Source organism: Vicia villosa, linkage group LG5 (assembly GCF_029867415.1).
Source record: "Vicia villosa cultivar HV-30 ecotype Madison, WI linkage group LG5, Vvil1.0, whole genome shotgun sequence".
NCBI lineage: Eukaryota > Viridiplantae > Streptophyta > Magnoliopsida > Fabales > Fabaceae > Vicia > Vicia villosa.
Genome location: NC_081184.1, coordinates 1414128 through 1419880, shown reverse-complemented (window position 1 = coordinate 1419880; position 5753 = coordinate 1414128).

Sequence of the window (5753 nt, the reverse complement as noted above, 5' to 3'; positions counted from 1 at the left end):
CTTGAGAAAAAGTTACCCCCTGATTTGGAGTAAACTGTGAACTTTGTGCAGCAGGCGCTTCAGTTGTAGCTGTTTGAACCCCAGAGAAATTATGGCGAAATCCTGTACCAAAGCTGAAAGGCGTGCCCCAACCTTCTGGCATGGAGAAAGATGGAATACCGAACGCAACTGTAGAAACTGGAGTAGTGACTTCAGATGTTACCGTTGCTTGACTGTTGGGTGGCGGCGGCTGATTTTGTGCGGCCATTAAGGAGTCAACCAGAGTAGTGAGACTTTCCAACTTTTCCTGAAGGGTGGTCACCGTACCACGAAGCTCAATATTCTCTTGTTCAGAGTGTTCCATTACTCTTCTTCTGCTTGAACGAGTATTGTATCTGTGATCTGATTGCGAGCGTGGTCGAGACACTTTGAGACGCGACAGCTTGACGATCTATTGGAGAAAGATCCAAAAGATAAGACTCTATACAACAGACTCGATATGCAGAATGATGTATGCAAAAAGAAATTTATGATTTTTTTCCAAACATTTTAAAGATTATTTCCTTGCAAACATTTGAACACAAACAATTCTTTTATTCATTTTTTATTTTTTTATTACAATAATGGGAAATGTTACAACATTGGAGCGTAGCTCCTTACAGAATCAAATGATACATGAAAATTTAAATAAATCCTAAGCATCTTCATCAGACGAAGAACCAAATGCATTGTGCAGCTTGAGCTTCATGATTTCTTTCCCATAGCGAGCTTTCAACTCGGCCTTTTCAGCTCTCAGCTTGTCAACCACATTCTTCCAATTGTCAGGTATCGGAGCGTTGCTTGTTGAGCCTTCAAGCTTTTTCTTGCTTTCTTTGATGTATCTTCTGATTGCGGCATCTTTCCGACGGATCTTCTCATCTTTGTTCATGAGCCATCCATCCTGATAATAGAGAGTTTCTTCGTGTTCTTTCACTTGTTTCTTCAACTTTCTATTTTCCACATCAGTTCTTCGAAACTTTTCTTTCCAAGCGTCTTTCTCTATCCTCATCTTGGTCAAAGTGTCTTGGTATTCCTCCATAGCGGGAATGTTGGGTCGTTGAGGCACCACAGGGAACATGGGTTTTTCATAATCATAAGGCATTTGAAACTCCCTTGCTCTTTTCCTTACCCAACAGGTGTAGGCGCTCGTAGCGATACAGTTCTTTGTCTCACCTTTTTCTTTCCATCGGATGTCGTACCAGGCTTTCACCATTTTTGTTTTCAACCCCTGGGGATCATTTCCTTCCTGATAAAAGTAACTTTCCACTGTAGGTCCAATGGGTTTAGTTGAATTTGCATACCCGAGTTGTCGTCGGGCTAGGACTGGATTGTAGTTAATTCCTCCTTGTGTACCAATGAGGGGTACGTTGGCGAATTCTCCACAGCTTTCAATGGTTTCTGTACCGCAGCGAGCCAAGGTATACCACTGAATATCATTATTAGTAAGAGACATAAGTCTTTGAGACCATCGCAAACCTTCCCGGTTTTCCGTGAAAATGGGAGACTTAGGTAAGTGTGAAACAATCCATTTAAACAACAGAGGTGCACAACATACAATAATTCCACCACCTTGGTGATTCCTATGATGGACGGAGAAATACATGTCACCAAGCAGAGTCGGAACGGGATTTCCATTCAAAAAGACCTTTATGGCATTGATATCAACGAAGTCGTCGATATTGGGAAACAGAACCAACCCATAGATGAGCAAGGCTAGTACAGCTTCAAAAGCTATCATGCTACCAGTCTCGATGAAGTCAAAGGCTTTCTTTATTAGAAACTGTGAAGGCAAACCTGGAAGGTTTCCTTTGGTAGTCCAATTACTCTCTATTTCAGATTTCTTCAAGTGAGTTCCTGTTGCAATGACTGGTGACTTAGGAATGGCTTCCAAACCATTGAAAGGTATTTTGTCAGACACAGGAATACCCAAAAGATTGGCATATTCTTCCAAGGTTGGTACCAACTGATAGTCTGGAAAGGTAAAACACCGGTAGACGGGATCATAAAACTGAACCAGAGTTTTGAGAAGCCCTTCATCAACATGAGTGTTCAAAATAGGCAAAAGCTTTCCATGGCTTTTCCTAAAATCAGAAGGATCTTGTACAAAAGACGCTAACTCTTTCAGTCTTTCCACATTAGGCTCTTTGAAACCGTACCTCTTGGTATACCTTTTTTCCATAACTTAACCCTATAATGTTTGCAAAGAAAATTCTCTAAATTTTTGGAAAAATCATGTTTTTATGGAAAAAGATTTTTTATTTTTTATGGATGTATGAATGCGTGGATGGATGGATGCCACATATTCAAACATGGTAACGCATACATGGTAGCACATACATGGTAATACAGACATGGTAATGGCAACACAAATACATGGTACACACAGGTTCAAAGGTCCAGCGTCACGAGCATGAGGTCAGAGAACCAAAAATGGGATAGTTCTAGTTAATCACCTGCACAACATGTTCTACTGATACGTCAGAGTCTACATTTTTCTTTCGGATATTACCGGCTTTCCACAATTAAACTCATGAGCCAGCAATATTCTCAAGAAAAACTCGTCTGAGTGTGGTTCTCCGCATGACAACTAATCCAAGTCTTCACCTGAATAGTTTCTGCACCACAACCTAATAAGGCCAGGATGGGTTGGGGTTCTACGGTCTCTCAGCTTCTACAGTTCAATGAAAGCAATAATGTCTTCGCAATTAACTCGCTAAACATATATTACAAACAAGGAACCTCCACTGAGCGGAAGGATTCTCACGTGCGCCTGCACATGACTATACCCTCCACCTAATTTCTTATGTGTACTTAATCCGGGTTAGGATTTGTCCATAATGTATCACTTGTAACAGAATCCACACAAGTAACAGAACCAAAGAACCAAACAAGAACATAATAAAAATAAAACAAATAGAAATAACCCTTTCTTTGGAAACAATAAAAAGATGGTCCCCAGTGAAGTCGCCATTTTTCTGTCGCGGGGAAAAATCGTTGTCTTTTTTTTGGGATGAGACACCCGATGCCTTCTTTGGGCTCGAGTGCTCAAAAAATGATTTTTCTTTTGTACGGACCAAACTTTTTATTATTTCCAAAAGAGGAAAAGGAAAAAAGTTGCAATAACCTTAAAAGTGGGGGAGAGATCTTGGGTAAGAGGGTTGGTTATACGAAGGGAAGGTATTAGCACCCAACGTATCTATAGTACTCTATAGGTTTCTTTGTTTTGTTTATTCCATTCTTGTTATGGTGGAGGTTCTTGTGAAATAGGTGGGACCTAAGGTGTTTGTTTGATTATGCTCGCAAAGATCATCGCGATCCTCTGCATACATATCCCCTAGAGGGAATCAGAGCATCTGTAGCTCGGGGTCTACGGGTGCTAAGGTTTGAATGGTTTTTTTGTTTTGTTTTGCTCGCCAAGGATCGACCTTGTGCCTACGTATTCTCAAAGGGATGTTGAGAAAGTCAGAGCAATCGTAGTTCCCACTTATGCTAGTGGAAGCAAAGGAAAATAGACAAATGTCGTCTAAATGCTAGATGTATCTATATCATCACATACATCTGTTTAATTTTGTTTGTTTGTTTAACCAGCCTTGTGGCAAAAACTTTCAATGAAGTCAGCCTTGTGACAAAAAGTTTTGATTAATCAGCCAGCCTCGTGGCAAAAGTTTCAATGAAGTCAGCCTTGTGACAAAAACTTTGATTAATCATCCAGTACGGTGGTAAAACAGTTTGATTGATTAGCCAGCCTTGTGGCAAAAAGTTTAATTGATTAGCCAGCCTCGTGGCAAAAAAGTTTGATTGATTGATTGATTGTTTGTGATGATATAAAAGAGATACTCCTAGCATAGAGATGAAAAATGTCTAATCTCCTAGGGTATTTGATTTGGATATTGGGGATGCTTATAAGAAGCCCGTGGGTCCTTGTACGAAGCCCAAGAGGAGGCTATCCGAGGGTCCTTGCATTGTAAGCCCAAGAGGAGGCTATGGGAGGGACAATCCAGGGTCCTTGCATTGTAAGCCCAAGAGGAGGCTATGGGAGGGTCACTCGTTTGTACAAAGCCCAAGGGGAGGCATGGTATAGTTGGTTTGAGCTCTTAGAGCGATTTCACCGGGAAACCATACTCTATGTCCTAACCTAAACTAGTGGAGATTCTTTGCACGAAGCCCAATAGAAGGCTATGGGGAACCTAGTGTTGTACTAAGTTGAACAAGCATATATAACACACATATGAACAAACATGAACAAGTATGAACAAATATGAACAAACATGAACAATTATATATATGACAAAGTGTGTGTATATAATGGAGTTTATGAAGGAAATATACCTGTAAGCATGATCCATTTGTATACACAGGGGCTCGGGACTTACACTCGGGGAGAGGTCCACTTGAGTTTATTCAAAGCTATGTAAACAGGTATTTTACAAAAGGGCTTGGGACTTATACCTACGTGGAGGCCCATGGTATTTTTGGGAAGATTTAAAGAAACCTTCATTTTTGATTTGTTATTCAAAGTTAAAAATCAAGTTGATCGAGATATGTACAAAACGGTGTGTGTACAATGAAATACCTAATTTCATGTACAGGAATGGGTATGTACAAAAGGGGCTTGGGACTTATACCTACGTGGAGGCCCGTGTTTTATTTACAAAACATGGTTGATTGTTTATTAACAGAGCGCGAGGTTTCGCTTTTGAAAAACTGTTTGAAAGTTTGTTTTGAAAGAAGTTTATTCTGTTGGAAGAAAAACTGTACAAAAAGAAAAGAAATGGGATTTACACTCTCTAATATTCGAGAGGCCCCACTTCGTTTTGAAAATCAATTGATCAATTAAAAAGATTTAATCAAAAGCTTCCTTTGAGAATCAAAAAGAAATGGTTTATCGTTTTTGAAAAGAATCGCGATCGCTTATTTAAAATGATTTGAATTTTGAAAGGAGTCAAATTAATCAAGATAAACAAAAAGATTGTCTTCAATTAACACTTAGATGATTAGGGTTTATTCAAAAAATATTTACAAGTGATTAGGTTAAAAATTAAATGAAAAAAACAATATTTAAAGTATTAAAAATACTTAAAAATAAGTCATTTTAAACCTATTTAAAAATGTATCAAATAAATATTTTTTGATGATTTTTTTTGGTATTCATAAAATATGTATATTAAACAAAGAGTATGCAAAAAATGAAGTTAAAATGAGTTAATTTGCTATGTTAATTAATTAAGTGAAGTTGTTAAGAAAATGAATGAGAAAAGTGGCAAAAAATAAGCTTTTGGTCCTGCCCGGGTTTGAACCCACGCCCTCTCTCTCACCAGCCAAAACACACAACCAACTGAGCCACGCTTGTGGCTTGTTAATAACACGCATCAAACTGATTATATTTTAAAACTTGGATTTGAAATTTCTGAAACAAAAATGGCGCCAAGAACACACCTTCAACTGATTTTTTAAAAATCTTTGAAACTGGATTGTTTTGATCAAGTAGATAGTCTATCTTGCTCGGTTTTGGACGAGGAACACAATGGTACCAATTAATTGCATTTATTTTCACTCTAAGATCATTGGTTTTCTGATGAACACGAAGAACCCTAATCTTATGATTCAATCTGAAATTGTGTATAATTGATGAATTGTGAAATTGATTGAGGGCTATTGATCAGTGATAGTGCAGAAACAAGATGGCAAAGCAATATTTCATTTATGATGCATGATTCATAGAGTTTGAAGTTCAA